This window comes from Cervus canadensis, chromosome 2 (assembly GCF_019320065.1).
Source record: "Cervus canadensis isolate Bull #8, Minnesota chromosome 2, ASM1932006v1, whole genome shotgun sequence".
Taxonomy (NCBI): domain Eukaryota; kingdom Metazoa; phylum Chordata; class Mammalia; order Artiodactyla; family Cervidae; genus Cervus; species Cervus canadensis.
Genome location: NC_057387.1, coordinates 46716817 through 46735688, shown reverse-complemented (window position 1 = coordinate 46735688; position 18872 = coordinate 46716817).

Below are 18872 nucleotides of genomic sequence, written 5' to 3'. Positions count from 1 at the left end.
TATGTCTATCCTTATTCTCATGCTATACTGTCTTGATTACTGTAGCTTTGCAGTTTTGAAATCAGTAAGTATAAGTCTTCTAAGTTTGTTCTTCTTTCTTAGGATTGTTTTGACTATTCTGGGTCTCTTGCACTTCCATATGGGTTTTAGTATTAGTTTGTCAATTGCTAAAAGGAAAAAAGCCATGTGGATATTGATGGGGATCATGTTGCAAGCATGAATCACTTTGGGGAGAGTGGTCATCTTAAGAATATTAACCCAGTCCACAAACACAGAATGTCTTTCCATGTATTTAGATCTTCAGTTTTCTTCAACAAGGTTTTAAAATTTTCATCTTGCACTTCTTTTGCTAATATGTTTCTATGTATTGTATTCTTTTTGATGCTATTGTAAATAGAATTGTTTTTTCTTTTTAAAATTTATTTATTTTTAATTGAAGGATAATTACTTTACAATAATTGCTTTATTTTACAGAATACAATGTTGTGTCATTTTCTGCCATACATACAATTGTTTCTTAACTTCATTTTTCACTTTTTCATTGTTAGTGTATGAAATGGAATTTTTATGATCCCACAAAATTTGGAAGTCTGTGTTTTTCCTTTCAAAATTAAGAATCATTATTTTCAATAAATATTTTCTGCACCCTATGACATGAGAGCCTTTTGATGCCTGCCACAGAGCACTCAAATCATGCTGCCATTTTTGAGAGAAAATAGGAAAAAATCTGGTTTGGGGAAGTGAAGTGTGTATGACTGACTTAGCATAAATAAAGCATGTTTATAGAGAGTCATGAACTATAAAAAATGAGACGTCTTTGAGCATAGAACACAGATCTGAGGGTGCTACAAATGAGTTACAAAATGAAATATTAAGATCCAAGAGCTGGTAGTGTAATAAGGGTAACAGAAATGCAGGTTAAAAATAACAACGTATAAAAATCCTCCCAGAGAAAATGGGTATATGCATTCTAATACCAACTTTAGACATTGGCTATGAAATTCAGAGCTTGAAGGGATAGTGCAGGATCATCCAGAATTGTCTACAGCATCCAGAATCATCCAGTCTGATCTCCTGAATTTACAGATGAGAAAACCAGGTCTAGAAGGTGAAGAGGTGCTGCAAAGCAGGAAAAAGCCAAGGGCTTGGAAACAAAGGACCAAAGTCATCGCTACTAGGAAACTTAGGAGGGGCTACTTAGTCTCTGTCAACCTCAGTTCTTTATCTGTAAACAGGAAAAAAAGGCCTACCTTTCAGGGAGGTTTTAAGCAATCAGTTATCCTATGAGTCACAGCTTTTCCCAGCACCACGGGGCTGTGCTGGGTGCTGGGGATAAAGTGGAGAAAAGAGACACTGCCTTGACCACTAGAAGAGCAGATTCAGGGTGAAGATTAAATGAGATAACAGGGCACAAGGCTAAGCACTGTGGTCCTCTGCCTCAAGTTCCAGTTAAATTCCTCGGGTTTAGAGGGTTTAGTGCATTCATTTCTGAGTCCTGAGTACTGAGCACGGAGCCTGACACATTGAAGGTACTTCAGCAAGTGTTTGTTGAACTAAATATATTTTCTCCCTATCCCAAGGCAAAGGAGAACTTTAGACACCAAAGGGAAGAATGGCGTTTGCCAGGCGAGAAAGCAGAGCATTTTAGGAGGAGGTGATGACCAGCATGGAACTTAGCATGAGACCAGGTCCTGGGCCCAAAGAAAGGGGAAATATTCTCAGTTGAGCCAAGGATTATTTTATTTTATTTTTAAAGAAAAGTTTTCTCTTGATAAGTTAAAATGAAATGTAAAAAGAAAAAAACCTCTCTGTCCCTTTTCCCTTCTAGTGACATCCACATACATAAGTCTTTTCTCACCAAATAAATCAGTTATTCTTAGCCAAGAAGGCTATGTTTTAAAATAGAAGTAAATGCAATTTATGTCAGCATGACTCTGAGTAAAAAGTAAAAGATTTTCTGTGCATACCATCACAAGTCTGAGCACACCCAAACTGGGATGGTAAGAATGATGGGTGGGTGCTCCATTGCTAAGTGGTGCCCGACTCTTTGATGAGGGCAATATAATTACAGGGAGGAGGGAATAAATTCAGGCTCTGGATCAGGAATTCAGGCCCCTGGGCATCACCGTGGATTTCTGCATAGGGAGGATCCCTCATTCTTCCTGCTGGGTCCACAACAGCTTGAGGATGCAGCCCGCTGGCACTGGTGGGGGTGGGCTAAGCAGGAACCAAGCTGGGACCACCAGGACAGCTGATTCCCTTGAGCCTTGTGTTAGGTGTTAGAGCCAGCCAGCTCCCTGATCTTCCCTTGCTCACTCACTAAATCGGCCCTCTCCAGACCTCACGAACAAAAGCAAATGAGTTGATGTTAAAAACAATGCCCAGGTGGAAAGCTAGAGGGCTGGATTTGAGGCCCAGTTCTGCTTCTCACTGGGGGTATGACCTTTATGGGGGCACCCCAACTCTCTGAATTTCAGTTTAATCATTTGTAAAATGAGAGGTTGGATCCAGATCAGGCATGGTAAATACACAAGAGGTGGCCCTTTACTACATCTCATCCATGGCAGACATTGCCAATCAATCACCCACTGCTTCCCTTCCCACCCAGTTACCTGAGATGCCGTCACAGACATGCTAAGTCACTTCAGTCGTGTCCGACTCTGTGCGACCCCATCCCTGGGAGTCTCCAAGCAAGAACACTGGAGTGGGTTGCCATTTCCTTCTTCAATGCATGAAAGTGAAAAGTGAAAGGAAGTGGCTCAGTCATGTCCGACTCTTCGAGACCCCATGGACTACAGCCTACCAGCCTCCTCCGACCATGGGATTTTCCAGGCAAGAGTACTGGAGTGGGGTGCCATTGCCTTCTCCGCACAGACACGCTACCTGGAGCCAATACCAAGCACTGGAACAAGCGTAGGATACAGCCTACTTTCCATTCTTCACCAGATAGTTGGGTAAAGCCTTTTTACCCTGACATTATGTGATTCTAAATCACTTGCCCAGACTTCCTGCTAAACTTGTCACGAGGCAGAAACTGATGATTCCCTGAAGTCAAGAAGCAGTCCATGGTGGCTCTCCACAAATGCAAGCACTGTGAGTACTAATACTTATGTGAGTCCTCTCAACAAAGCTATCACACAGTCAGGGCTTTCAAGTTGCTGAAGAAAGGGAATCCCTGGCTGAGCTTGGTCCATGACAGTCCCTGGGGGTAGAGATTGAGTAGTAGGGCAGGCGGGGAGAAGGGATTATGAGTTGTTGTTGTTTTTTTTTTCTGAAATATAAACTTCTATTTCTGTGCCAGGATTAATTCTATTCCATGCAAGAATGTCTAGGGCAGTGTTGCTAGGAAATTAGCAGCTGTTTGTCTGGATGACTTTGGACAGGAACGTGTCATTCATGCAATGCAAACAGGGAAGGGCTTTGAAGTGTGTGAAATCAGTCTCCGTCCAATGCTATTTAAGGAAACACAGTACAGGGCATTTTAGACAGAACCAAGGTGGGAGACTCTTTCCCAAAGTGATCTAATTGCCGGGGTTGGGTATCCTGGAGCATGGCCCCAGGGTCTCCTTCCATCTGCCTGTCTGCCTCCCTCACAACTGCTGCCTGGCTTTTGACCCTGCGCCTGTCCGCCAGGCGCCTGGGACCAGTCGAATGACCACTGAGCTGGAAGATGACGCCTCTTTAGAAATGAGCCCTGGAACGCTAATTCACTCCCAAAGAATTTAGCCTTGGGAACTATAAAGTGGAGCCCTTAAGAATATCTCGACCTTCTGATGATTCCATTACATAGAGTTTGTTTTTGTTGTTTAGTAGCTCAGTCATGTCCAACTCTTTGCGACCCACTGGACTGTAGCCCGTCAGGTTCCTCTGCCCATGGAATTCTCTAGGCAAAAATACTGGAGAGGGTTGCCATGCCCTCCTCCAGGGAATATTCCCAACCCAGGGATTGAATCCATCTCCTGCATAACCTGCAGGAGGGTTCTTTACTGCTGAGCCACCAGGGGATAGAGTTTAAAGACAGTCAAAGCTAATCTATTTTATTAGTGATCAAAACATTACTGACCTTTAGGGAAGGGGAAGGGGAGGGGACTATTGATTGGAAAGTATCTCAAGGGACATTTCTGAGGTTCAGGTTATGTTGTTTATATTGGGTACACTGATGTTTTAACTTTGCAGTAACTCACTGAACTGTACACTCATGACTGTTTTACTTTGTGTATGCTATACTTCAATAAATTTTAAGTATCTTAAAAAAAAAAATAGAATACCCTGACCCATCTCTAGCCTCATCTCCCCATTGCCACTCTGCATTCTCCTTCTCTACTTTATTTCTGACCAAAACACTCTTCTTGAATTAATATCCATTTCATTTTCAAGATTTATTTATTTAGAGTCTCTCTCATTCCTTTCTAGCATGGAAGCTCCATGAGGGCATGGGTTTTTGTCTGTTTTGTTCATAGCTGTCTCTTCAGTACTAGAACAGTCTCCAGAACATAAGAGGCACCCGATAAATATTTGTTAAATGACAAAATGCATTCATCTATTCAATATTTTATCCAACCAGAAAACTGGATTTGTTTCATCTAAGAAAATTTTTGTAGAATACCTTCTGAATGCCTGGAATTATTCCCTGGGTTTGGGGTTTGGGCCTGGGGTCTGGGAGGAGTTTGAGGAGAAAAACAAAACAAAACAAATCCAAGTGCTGCCTTCATTTTTTATATATGCCTCAAATTAACCTCTTGAGGTAAGTAGCCTTATCATGGTGTTCCAGAGGAAAAAACAGAGGTTCACAGAAAGTAATTTGCCCAAAACCACATGGCCACTAAGTGGTAAAGGCCCGACCTTTTATGAGATATACAAATATCGCCTACAGCAGCTGTCACTGGCCCTTCTTTCTCTATAATTGTCTCTCCAAGTTAGCCAGCTTTCCAGAGCAGAAAAGCTAACAGCTTTTCTGATAAAAGTCCCTCATTGAACAGAATATTATGTAAACAACTGCAAACTTTTTTTTAATCTGCCTTGGTTTGATATTTCTACACTATAAGGTCTAAAAGGTGGAGTAATTCATCATGACACTCACAGCACGAGAGAATGTGCCTGGAGAGGAGACATCCAAATTTAGAATTTCCTGAACAATGACAAAAGTTCTGGAACCTCTCAGAACGTCCTAGGTAGGATTCCCACTGGATTTGCTGTCTCATTTGTAGGAAATTCCTGGTTTGCACTAAAAGTGAAAATAAAATCCATTTTCCCATCAAATTTAGGCTTAGATGTTTTTTGTGATATACTCCCTTTTCCAAGCCCCCAGGAATTTAGCCTTCTAATCCCCAGAAGGCAGACTGGGAACACTTTGAAATTCTTAGGATTGAGCAACTGAGGACTCCAATAAACCCGTTGGCAGTCAGGAAACATCCCGTGGGTGAATTAGTTGTCATGAGATCTCTCTGAAGGAAGTTTAACTCCTAGTTCCAAAATGCCTCTTTATCTTTGTATACTACAGGATCACTATAAGTCCGAGGTGTCAACTGAAAAAAAAAGTCCGACCTAAAAGTTGACAGTTAGCTTTTATCTGGGGCGTTACTGAAAACTATAGCCCAGGATGGCAGATAGCCCCAAGGGACTGTTCCAACGAAGAACAGTCTGTTCCTCTGTTCCTCGGACTGTTCCAACTGTTCCAAGGAGAAACTAGGATATGTAGGAGTTTTTGCTGGAGGAAGAAACAACAAGCAAAAATCCCTGCATAGTCGAAAAGGTAAAAGGTAACTGCTAATCACACACACACACACAACCCAGACATCTCAAGTTAATGATTTTAATCTTTTCTGTGTATGAGAAGATATAAAAGTCCGTGTTCACTGAAATTATTCCTTCCATATGTATCTTAATTAGGCCCAGAATCCAGTTTTTCTCCATCCTAAATTCCCCCTGAATGCACTACTGGGGAGCTGCAGTGGCTGATACCTTTATGGCTGCAGCATCCTTTGTTTACTGAAATGGCAGGTGATGTTCTTTTGTCCACAGGAGCAGTTGTGCCACTCACCAAGTATAGGAGGGTAAGCCAGCTCAGCGGGTTTCACTGCAAGTAAATATCTTTCTAGCAAGTATTTTAATAATAAAATTTCTTCCAACAGAGTTTCTCTTAAACCTTATTTATGTTAGTTTATTTTAACTGCTCATTTGATTTGCGAAATAATTTTTTAAAAGTTTTTGGTTAATTTCTTTTGCTATGCTCTCAGGTAAAAACCACATTTGTTGCAGAAAGAGCCTAAATATTTGCTCCTACCCTGATAAAATATGTACCTCTTTAGGCTTGATGAGAGGGAGTCAACAGCAGTGTTGTAAATACTATCATGTCCTGGTATCCCAGCTTGGGCCCCCAAAACCTGGCAGGGCCAGAAACTGACAGATGAAAAGATGCTCAACATCTTTAGCCATTAGAAAAATACAAATCAAACCACAGTCAGTTAACACACATTAACTGACATAACAATTCACACACACTAGGATGGCTGAAAGAAAAAAGACAGAGTATACAAACAAGTGTTGGTAAAGATGTGGAGAAATTGAGACTCATACATTGCTACTAGGACTGTAAAATGGTGAAATTACTTTGGAAAACACTACTTTAAAAAAAAATTGACATTGAGCAACCACATGGGCACTTTTACTCCTAGGCATATACTCAAGAGAAATGAAAACATCTGTCCACACATATGCTGTGTTTTTAGTCGCTCAATCATGTCCAACGCTTTGCAACCCATGGACTATAGCCCACCAGGTTCTTCTCTCCATGGAATTTTCCAAGCAAGAATACTAGAATGGGTTGCCATTTCCTTCTCCAAGGGATCTTCCCAACCCAGGGATCAAATCTACATCTCCTGATTGGCAGGCAGATTCTTTTACCACTGAGCCACTCGGGGAGCCCCAGTCCATGTATATATGGGTACACAAATTTTACTGCAGAATGATTCATAATAGCCAAACAAGTGAAACAACCTCAATGCCTATCAACTTGTGAATGGATAAATTATATGTCATATACCCTTACAATAGAATATTATTTGGCTAGGGAAAAAATATTGACACACGCTATAAGATGGATGAACCTTAAAAGCAGGCTAAATAAAAGAAGCCATTCACAAAAGGCCATAATTGTGAGATTCCTTCTACATGAAATGACCAGAAGAGGCAAATTCATAGGAACAGAAAGGAGATTAATGGTTGCCAGGACCTGGGAGACGGAGAAGGCAATGGCAACCCACTTTAGTACTCTTGCCTAGAAAATCCCATGGACGGAGGAGCCTGGTGGGCTGCAGTCCATGGGGTCACTATGAGTCGGACACAACTGAGCCACTTCACTTTCACTTTTCACTTTCATGCATTGGAGAAGGAAATGGCAACCCACTCCAGTGTTCTTGCCTGGAGAATCCCAGGGACGGGGGAGCCTGGTGGGCTGCCGTCTATGGGGTCGCACAGAGTCGGACACGACTGAAGCGACTTAGCAGCAGCAGCAGCAGGACCTGGGAGGAGGAGAGAATGGGGAGTGCTAGTGGGTATATATATATAATTTTTTTCTCAGTGGATAGTGATGAAAATATTCTGCAATTCAATAGTGGAGATGATTGCATAACTTTGCCAATATACTAAAAAAAAGTTGAATTCCATACTTTAAAATGTTGAATTTTATGATAAGTGAATTATATCTCAAATAATCTAGTGGAGAGAGATATATATAAAAATAAAATAATATGAAAAAAATCATTATTACAATTAAATTACTCTCTTTGAAAACCAGTTTTCATCTATTGCAAAAGCTCAATGGATTCCTTTGTAAACACAGAACGTTGACATATATGAAATTGTGAATCAGGGAAGAGTACATTAATCTTGGCTTTCCCCAATGGCTCAGTGGTGAAGAATCCACCTGCAATGCAGGAGATGTGGGTTCGATCCCTGGGTTGGGAAGATCCCCTGGAGGAAGGCATAGCAACCCACTCCAGTATTCTTGCCTGGAGAATCCCACGGATGGAGGAGCCTGGCAGGCTACAGTCCATAGGGTTGCAAAGAGTCGGACATGATTGAAGCAACTTAGCACGCATGCACATTTTTCTTTACTCCCATTTTTCTCTCTGTGGTACATCACACCTTGCCCTGTTCCTGGATGCCTATTTTTGCCTTATAATCAGGGCTTTCTCAAAGCATCACATTGTTGTAATTGCATCAAAAATCTCTTGTAGCGCTTGTGAAAAATTAAAAATTCAGTAGGACCCTCTGAAACAGAAACTTTATGTGTATGACTCTGAAGTTGGCATCTCTAATAAGTCATCTAGCAATAAAAACAATGTTATTATTAATAGGAGCTTTACCTATAGAATACTATGTGCAGGCACTATCCCAAGTATTTAACATCATTTAATCTTCTGTACAATCTATGACTGGGTACTACTATTATTCTCATCTTACAGATGAATAAACTGAGGTACTAAGCGATGAAGAAACTTTCCCCAAGGTACATAACTAGTAAGTAATAGAACCTGGAGTCATATGCAGGCAGTCTGGCTTTAGATTTTGAATTCTTGATCACTTCACAATACTGTCTTCTATGGATAGAACGTTTGTGTCTCCTCAGATTCATATGCTGAAATCTTAAGCCCCAACTGTGATGGTATTAGGATGTGGGGCTGTGGGGAAGTGCTTAGGTCATGAGGGGGGAGCCTCATGAATGATTAGTGCCTTTATGTAAAAGAGGTTCCTGCTTCTCAGGTGGCTCAGTGGTAAAGAATCCACCTGCCATGCAGGAGATGTGGGTTCGATCCCTGGGTCGGGAAGATCCCCTGGAGAAGGAAATGGCAAACCAATCCACTATTGTTGTCTGGGAAAACTCACGGACAGAGGAGCCTACTGGGCTACAGTCCATGGGGTCATAAGAATCAGACACAACTGAGTGACTAAACAACATAAGGGCTTCCAGAGGTTCCATCATGTGAACACAGAGAGAAGGTCCCAGCTATGATTGAGGAGGAGAGCTCTCAAGGGAACATGGCCATTCTGAAGCCTTGATCTTGGATTTCCCAGCCTCCAGAGTTGGGAGAAATAAATTTATGGTGTTTGTAAGCCACCAGATATGTGGCATGTTGTTATTGCAGCCCAAATGGACTAAGATATCACCTCTTCTCCCCATTGATTCTTACACTTGAGACTCATTGTTACAGTTACTATTTAATACATTACTTTCATCTGCAAAATAAATATCTAGATTTATAACTTTGATGTGAACATTTACCAAAATAAACTTTCTGAAAGGGTTCAGTTCAGCTCAATCGCTCAGTCGTGTCTGACTCTTTGCGACCCAATGGACTGCGGCACACCAGGCTTCCCTGTGTCATGACCAACTCCTGGAGCTTGCTCAAACTCATGTCCATTGAGTCGGTGATGCCATCAAACCATCCCCTTCTCCTTGTCCTCTTCTCCTTGTCCCCTTCTCCTCCTGCCTTCAATCTTTCCCAATGAGTCAATACTTCGTATCAGGTAGCCAAAATATCGGAGTTTCAGCTTCAGCATCAGTCCTCCAATGAATATTCAGGACTGATTTCCTTTAGGATTGACTGGTTTGATCTCCTTGCAGTTCAAGGGACTCTCAAGAGTCTTCTTCAACACCACAGTTCAAAAGTATCAATTCTTCGGTACTCAGCTTTCTTTGTGGTCTAGCTCTCACATCCATACAAGACTACTGGAAAAACCATAGCTTTGACTAGATGGACCTTTGTTGGCAAAGTAATGTCTCTGCTTTTTAATATGCTCTCTAGGTTTGTCATCACTTTTCTTCCAAGGAGCAAGCATCTTTTATTTTTTTTTTTTATTATTTTTATTATTACTTTTAATTTCATGGCTGCAGTCACCATCTGCAATGATTTTGGAGCCCAAGAAAATAAAGTCTCTCACTGTGTCTATGGTTTCCCCATCTATTTGCCATGAAGTGATGGGACTGAATGCCATGAAATTCATTTTTTGAATGTTTAAGCCAGCTTTTTCTCTCTTCTCTTTCACTTTCATCAAGAGGCTCTTCAGTTCCTTCTGAAAGAGTCGGGAGATTATAAACTTGAAAACAGGGACAGGAGAGGCTATAGCTTTGGCCAGGGGCCACACCCACCCTTCCTTCCCCCTCATTAATTAGCTCTAGTGAAGTCAGCTGCCCAGAGAAGAGGCTTGGCTCCAGCAGAAGGAAGCTGGCCTGGATTCCATTCCTAAAGCCGAGCTAACCTTCCCCCAAGGTACTTCTGATTCACAGGGTGTGGGGAGGAGCCTTGCCTGAGGGTGTTATCGCTGTTGTCGCTGAGCTGGGTCAGGCCTGTTGGGAAGCTCTGGCCAGCTTTGGGCTACCTACTGATGGCCCCAACTATTTCTGGCTGGCATTGGGTCCCTGGATTCTGGCTGGCCAGAGTCACCCATCATGTCCCCAAGGGCCACACTTGTGTCCACATCACGTGGGATGTTCTGTGGTGGCTTTTTCAGCAGCCTGCAGTGTAAGATAGTGGAAGAAGCACAGGTACAGGGTTTGGGTCTGGTCCTGGGGGCAGGCGCATTGGTCCTGCAGTGTCTCCCTGGCATAAACCCTTCACCTATAAAGAGAGATCACTGTGTCCAGATGATCACAATAAGTCATGGACATGACTTCCCACTGTGTCATATTAGCATCATCACTCTGAATTGCCAGTCTTTAACTCCTAGTCTGGCCTCCCTCATCTAAAGAGGGCCAGCAGCCACTCACTCATTCAGCAATTATTATGTATATGTGACTTCCTTTGTAGATAACACAGAGAAGTGCAAAGTGACTTCCAGTCTGCCCCTGTCTTGTAACCAGCACCGGCAGCCATTCCGCTGCTTAAGTCAAAACCTAGAAGTCATCCCAGACTTTCCTCTTGGTTCATTCAGTCCATCAGCAAGGTCTTCAAAGATCACCTGAGCCCCTCCCTCATGTGACCACTTGTGTTCTCATCCCTTATGACATCCCTCATGCCAGTCTCCCTGTTTGTTCACAGGCCGTGCTACACTCAGCTGTCAGGATAAACCGAAGCCCATCACCACTCCCCCGCTGGGAAATGAAACCCAATGTTCTTGCCAAGTCAGCAAGACTGAACCTGGACCACACCGCCCCTTGCCCACCTCTCTAACATTGTCCGCCACACAGCTCCCTTTCACTGTGTCCCTGCCACAGCAGCTGTCTACTTTCTGTCAGCCCCACACAGCCACGCACGTTCCTATCTCAGACCTCCACAGTCTGCTGCCTCAGCCTGGAACACTCCCTCCTTCCCCGAATACCACGTGCCTCCTTCTCATCACCTTGGTTTCAGCTTAAATAGTTTCTTCAGTTCAATAGTGTCTTCAGAGAAACCACAGCTCCTGTCCTGAATTGCCCTCTCTTCCTTTATCTGTTGTAGTTTCTTCACAGCATCCATTGCAATTTGAATTTATCTTTCTTGTGTATTTATTTACATGTCAGGTAGTGTCATTTTCCTCAACTATAATAGTAGCTTCTTGGGGGCAGAGGCTGGCTGGTTATCCCCAGCTCCAAAAGCCCACACGTAACGGGCTCTCAATAAAGATTCTTTAAATGACATGATGTCATTGACATGATGTCATGATGTCACTGCTGTAGCACTGGTTTCAACTATATTTGACTTGTTCTTGGTGGTGTTTAGTTGCTAAGTTGTGTCCAACTCTTTGTGACCCCATGGACTGTAGCCCACCAGGTTCCTCTGTCCGTGGGACTTTCTACGCAAGAATAATGGAGTGGGTTCCCATGCCGTCCTCCAGGGGATCTTCCTGACCCCAGGGATCGAACCTGAGACTCTTACATCTACTGCATTGGCAGATGGGTTCTTTACCACTAGCACAACCTGGGAAGCCCCAACCTTACTTGGTGTCTAACCAGCCTCTCACACCTGGTATGTCCAAATCTACTGTCCCATGTTGTACTTCCTGGGAAGTACAATATAGCATGTTGTACTTTTGAAAAGCTCCAGCCTGCCAAAACCCTCATAGTCAACCTTAACTCTTCCCTTTCTTTCATACCAATATTGCATCTGTCAACAAGTCCTGTTAGCACTACCTACAAAATATATCCAGAACAAGACCCTTGCTCACCTGCTCCGACTGCCAAAGCTGCCTCATGGCACCGTCACCTCCTTGCAATTCTCTCCTAATTGCTCTCTGGCTTCTACTTTTGTCTCCTTTGTCTGATCTCAACTTATTAGAGTGATTTTTTTAAACTTTCACCTCCCCTGTGGTCAGAACCCTCGGATGGCCTCTCACCTGATATAGCACATTGTCCGAGTACATCACAGCCTTCCAAACCCTACACAGTCTGGCTTCCAGACCTGTCTGACCACATCACCACCCTACTCACTCCGCTCCACCAGCAGAGCCGCACCAGCCTCCTTGCTGTCCTCCTCCATTTCCTTCTTCAGGGGATCTTCCCAATGCAGGGACTGAACCCACATCTCCCATGTCTCCTGAGTTGCAGGCAGATTCTTTACTACTGGGGAAGCCCGGGATTAGCCATAAACCAGTTAAATAGGGGCAGTTATCACAACTAACCACTGCAGCAAGTTTTTCCACTATGAAATTTGATTCTATAAACTTCTCACAGAGTAAAAATATTCACTCCACTGGGCACCCCAGTCAGCTCTGCCACCCAAAGGCTCTTAACTTACACATGACAGGAGAATCCATATTTCCATGTTCACGTGTAAGACATTTCTTGAAATTTTGCGGTGAGTCAGGGATTTTTATGAGTTAATTTTCACACACTCTCAACACACATTTTTTCTTTCATTTATTGGAAGATATGAAGAAACTGCATGGTAATTAATCTGAAAAATATGTAGTGGTGATGAATAAGCAAACGCCTCAGCTTTCATGATTGTGGCTGGCTGAAGTTCCCAGGAATACTTCCCCCCTCGGGGCAAACCCTCCCAGAAAGCCTACCACGTGTTAGCATCATGAGGACAAATGTCAAGAAGACATGACCCTTGACCTCAAGAGGTTCCCAGTCTGGTGGGGGAGATAAAGCTTTCTCACCTGCAGAGTTATCCAGCCCAGCGAGTGCAGTGTCTGCTGAGGAGAACTGACTACGTGTGATCCTTGTGGACAAGAGGGACCCAGAGCCTCCAAAAGAGATGGGCTCTGAGCTGGTCTTGAAAAAGAGCAGGATGTGGAAAATCAAAGTTTCACAGAGCAGAGTTGCTTATCAGCCTCCTACCTCTAGCTATGACCTCTGTTAATATGAAAGAAATTAAATTTGAGCACATTTGGGCCACTGTATTTTGAAGTCTCTTTGTTACAGCAACTTAGCCAATAGCCTAACTGATACATCTGTGGAGCACTTTTGGAGTTTACCTTCTCCTAACACATTCAGTCCAATATGATTCCATCAGCAAGACTGAAGGAAGGGAGCCAATAACTCCTTGGCTCCCTTGTGATAAGCCAAGCATTATTCTAAAAAAAGAAAGAAAGAAATCCATCAACTCTAACCTCCCACTGACTTGGCCAGGCAGGAGCTTTCACTTTCTTCTAGTGATAAAGAAGCTGAAGCACAAAGGTTTCCCAGGGTCACACACAGCTAGGAAGCTTCAAAGACCAGGAACGCAGATAGCTCTGATGCTCTCTAGGACTCACGCATAATCGATTGTAGAGGTTCAAAGGACTACATCGAGTGTGCCCTGTGACTCTTCGCTTGGGAGGGCAACATACAGAATCACCGATGCGCTACTGAATCCAAACGGGGCCAGGTGACCTGGGGAGTGGAGCAGTCTTTTAGAACTAGAAAAGAACTTGGAAATTTTCCAGTTTAACCACCTCACTTTACAGATGAGGAGACCGAGGCTTGGAGAGATCAGGTGGTTTCTCTGACGTTCCTTGTGCCTACGTAGTTCACGGCCCTGTTCAGCGCAGCAAACCATGAACCTACGCCCAGGGCCTCACGGACCAAAGGCTACAAATTAGGACATGTGTTTTCTTGAAGACCTTCTTCGAGTCTCTCTGAGGTCAAGAAACAGACAATGATGGAAGGTGTTCTGTGTGGATGGGTGAGATGGACACAGGCAAAAAAGTGCCTCAGTTACTGTGGTCCAGAGCTGATGCTTGACCAAATTCTAAAGTAGGTCAGACTTGTCCTTGTCCTTAAGTTTCCCTTTCTGGGTCCCTTGCTCTTCTTCAGATTCTGACAGGTGACACCCTGGTAGGAATGTAAGCCGTGTTCTGGGGTATGTATGTTCATGTAGGCTCTCTCTCCCACCATCAGTGAAAAACTGTGTTTTCCTCAAAGAGACTTCAGGCCCAGCCAGCAAGCAGGGGCAAAGGTGGGAGGAGAGGAGGCGGAAAATCTGATATGCGTAATAGTGAGGCCATCTCTGCAAGCAGCCTTGGGCCCTGTGGATGGATTGTGTCCAAGCTGGTCTGTGTGCTGGGGCTCAGTACTGCCTCTCAGAAGACGTGTTTCGGTGATGAAAGAAGAGCTCTCGTGTCTGTTTAGAGAGATCACTGCGTTCCCGAAAGGCTCCAGACTAGAGCAGGCTGAGTCAGGAGCGGGCGCGTTTATTAGATAAACCTAGAGTTATTGATTTCTCAAGACTTTGTAAACTGATTCTGTGTGGGAGTATTTCCCTTTCCTTATATGGATCATTAAGGAAGGTTGGCCACAGATCAGGAATTCAATTTCTAACCAAACAAATTTCCACCCACACACACAGGACTCCACTCACTTTAGTACAGGCAACTTATAATAAATAAAAGTTTTTTGTTTTTTTTTCACCTTAGAGACTGACTAGTCAGTGGAACCTAGCTGAGTGTCTATAGGGGTCTTTTAAGGGTCTCTGTCTGGGCTGCTGTAATCCAACGGTACAGGATAACTTTAAAAGGTATTCTTAAAAACAACAAGGTATCCTTAAAAAGCACCATAGGACAGCCTTTTAAAATTGTTTTTATTTTTGGCTGTGCTGGATCTCCGTTGCTGCTCAGGCTTTTCTCTAGTTGTGGTGAGCAGGGGCTTACTCTTTATTGCTTTGTGAGGGCTTCTCGTTGTGGCGGCTTCTCTTGTTACAGAGCATAGGCTCTAGGCTCACGGGCTTCAGTAGCTGTGGCACACAGGCTTAGTTGCTCCGAAGCATGTGGGATCTTCCCAGACCAGGGATCCATCCTGTGTCTCCTGCATTGGCAGGCAGATTCTTTACCACTGGGCCACCAGGGAAGCCCCAGGAAAGCCTTTAAACCTAAGTGCTCTCATTTGCTATTATCACTAACCCTGGGATGAAGATTGTGGGTCATATTATCATTTCCTTTTGCTAGATGTGGAAACTGAGGCCCAGAGTGATGAAGAACTGGCCTAAATTCACACAGCAAGAAACAAACCATTCTCTTCCAGTACCTTTTCCCACTTTTCCACAGCATCTGCTTTCTTGGGGGATAAGTCTGAAAAGCCACAGGTCAAAAGAGAGAATGGAGAAACCACCAAGACCCTATAGATAGTGCCTTCATTTGTTCATTCATTTAAAAACTTTACTGAGCACCAGCCATGTGTCAGACACCATTCTCAGTGCTGGGGATGCAGCCGTGAGTAAAGCAGACAAGAGTCCCACAGTTTTTCTGGTCTTATTCTTTGACTCATGTCCCTTTCTGGGTAACAACACCTGGCATTTACTTAGAGCTTAACAATTTACAATGTGCTTTCCTGTATCAGCTCCTGAAACCTTCACGGCCATCCTCAGGCTGGGTGTGTTGCCTGCAGGCACAGGCAGAGCTGGGATTCCATCCACCTCTTTTGATGGCCATGCCAGCAGTGCCGTTGCAGTCCATTTGCACTTTCTTCCTAAACAGCCAGCCAAGGGTCACGCTGCTGGAGGGGGCGCTGAGGAGCCTCAGAGCTGCTGTACCCCTCCCCTCCCTGCACAGGTGAGTGGGTTTCCCCAGAGAAACAATGGTCGGAAAGAGAGTCCCCCCAGCAATTTGTCAGTTCACAGCTTGCGAAGCCACAGATCTGACCAAAGGTGGAGAAAGGATACAGGAGTTCATGCCCTTGTGACCTGTATGGCAGGTGGGGAAAGACCTGGAAGGGGTGGGCTGGGAAGAGCAGCCACAGGAGACAGAGATGGGGGTTTGCAGGAACAGGCTGGGGCATGTGTACATCCACGGTTCACATGTATTTGCCCTGAAAGCAGCACTGGGCCTCCTGATAGCAGTGAGCATTCAGGAAGGCAGTGTCCTGGATCCAGGGTGGGCTCAGTCTAAAGGAGGCAGGAAGTGGGACGTGAAAACCACACCTTTTTTTGAGGTACCTCCATACTGTTTTCCATAGTGGGCTGCACAGCCTACATTCCCACCAAAAGTGAATGAGGACTCCCCTTTCTTCACATTCTTGCCCACACTTGTTATTGCTTGTCTTTTTGCTAAAAGACATTCTAACAAGTGTGAGGTGATATTTCATTGTGGTTTTAAATTGCATTTCCCTGATGATGAACAATATTGAGAATCTTTCCATGTGTGTGCTGGCATCTCTATGTCTTTTTTGAAAAGATGTCTTTTCAGTTCCTCTGCCCATTTTTCAATTGGATTGTTGGATTTTTGATGTTGAGTTGTATGATTTTTTTTGTATATTTAGAATACTAATCCTTTATTGGATACATCATTTGCTCAAATATTTTCTCCCATTCAGTAGGCTGCCTATCCATTTTGTTGATAGTTTCCTTTGCTGTGCAAATGCTTTTTAGTTTGATCTAGTCCCATTTGTTTATTTTTGCTTTTAGTTTCCCTTGCCTGAGAAGACACATCCAAAAAATTGTTACCAAGACCAAGGTCAAAGAGCTTTCTGCCTATGTTTTCTTACAGGAGTTTCATGATTTCAGGTCTTACATCTAAGTCTTTAATCCATTTTTAGTTTATTTTTATATTTGGTGGTATGTGATCTTTTAAAGGCAGTATTGCCAACTTCCTGTTCAGAAAAGTTGCACCAAATTTACCTTCCATAAGCAGAAGTTAAAAATAATGATTTGGGTCTGAATTTTTCCAACAAGAAATAAAAAATCTTTTTGTCCTTATATATCCTATTTTTGTATTTTTGTTCTGACCCTTACTTCAGCTTACATTGTAAGCTTGTTTGTGTGTGTATGTGTGTCATTATCTTGTATCTGCTCAGATTATAAAGTTCATTTAACTGATTGAACAAAAAAGGTAACAATTTAGGGAACATTGTCACCTCCCATGCCTGTTACTCTTATTTGCTCCTATGATGATTAACAATAAAATCCATAAAGAAGCAAGGAGGTCCATGAAGGATGTCAGAGAACCACAAAGAGAACATTGAGAAGTTGGTCCATGTTCTCAGGCTGTGGAAAGGAACAGCAGGAAATTGGATAAGATGATAAAAGCTTTAAAAACATCCCTCAGGGATGGAAGAAAGGCTGATGTTGAAGGGGGAGCCCATGGAGATACTGTGCAGCGTGTGCTTTCACTCCTGAATTACACAGAAGGTTCCTGGGGAGGGCGGTAGCTCTGCTTCTTTACACTGATGTCTGTGCCCTTTGGGGCTCAGTCACACGGGACTGGAGGAGCAACTGGAAAGTAGACTTTACCAGTAGACACCTGCAAGAGGAAGGCAGAGTGGAACTGCTGGGCCTGGCGAGCTCCAGGGACAGCTAAGAGAAGCATCAGGTGGAGGAGACCTAGATGCCTTCAGATAGCTAGCCAGTTCTCAACCACGTTGGGGTCCTTCTCAGCAAAGCATACAAAGGTGATCATCCAGGCTTTCTCTCATGGCACCTAATTCACTTTCCCTCAAGCACTGAGCAGCCACTTAACACCCAGCACGAAGGCAGGTCCACAGAAGAAGGGGAAGACTCACACTTGCCTGTGAGGAACCTGTGGGCTTGGTGAGGAGCTGAGACCAGCGTGACCAGGAAAGCACCCCAACCCATCCAAAAGACTGGCAGGTGAGTGTCAGACTTGGGAGCAAGGAGGTGTGGCGGGCATCCTAAAGACAGAGGAGGGATCAGCAGAATGGGGGCTTCAGGGCAGAGGTGAGGCTCAAACATCAGTGATTCTGGAGTGGGGGCCTTGCATCCTTGCTTCCGTGAGGTGTGAAGAGCTGGTTCTTTTGAGAGGAGAAGTTACCACCTGGAACTTCCTGGGTCCCCTGCTCTTCCCAGCAGCCTCTTATTTCATCATCAGTGCAGAGGGCTACCATAGAGGGCGGAAAGGAACAAGCAGCTGTGGGAAGGTAAAAATCTTTTGTGTCTGCCCCCAGGCTGCAAAAGTCTCCTAAGTCTGACTCATCTTTAGGGGAAGGGGGGGCTTCCAATATCTGTCTTCCTAGAGTCCTTAGGATTAAAAAAAAAAAAAAGCCTACTACAGGGCCTATCAACATCCCATAGTTGGATAGCTGAAGCACTGGCATATTTACCCTGTTTAATCACCACCCCACCCCTCTGAGGAAAAAAAAACAACTTATTTCAGCCGCTTGAAGAGACAGAAAGAAAGAAAGAGCAGTGACCTTTCTGCAGGACGGATGATAACTCGCTCCTTATAAGGAGAGACAAAGAGCTCAGCTCATGGCTCAAGAATGCGTGGGCTTCCTCATGTGTTCTTCCTCACATTACCTGGTGATGGGGCTCCACACCTGAGCACAGCTTTTCCAGGATGACAGAAAGGGGAGCTCTCTTCTCACCAAGCCCAGAGAGTCCTGATTGCTGGAGATAACCCCAACTGCAGAGCCTCAGAGTCAGTGCTACACTTGGATTTAATGCGGCCAAAGAGTTTGTTAGAGAACAAGCAACTTTCTTATTATTTGAAAAACAAACTTTCTAACAGCTATATAAGGGCTT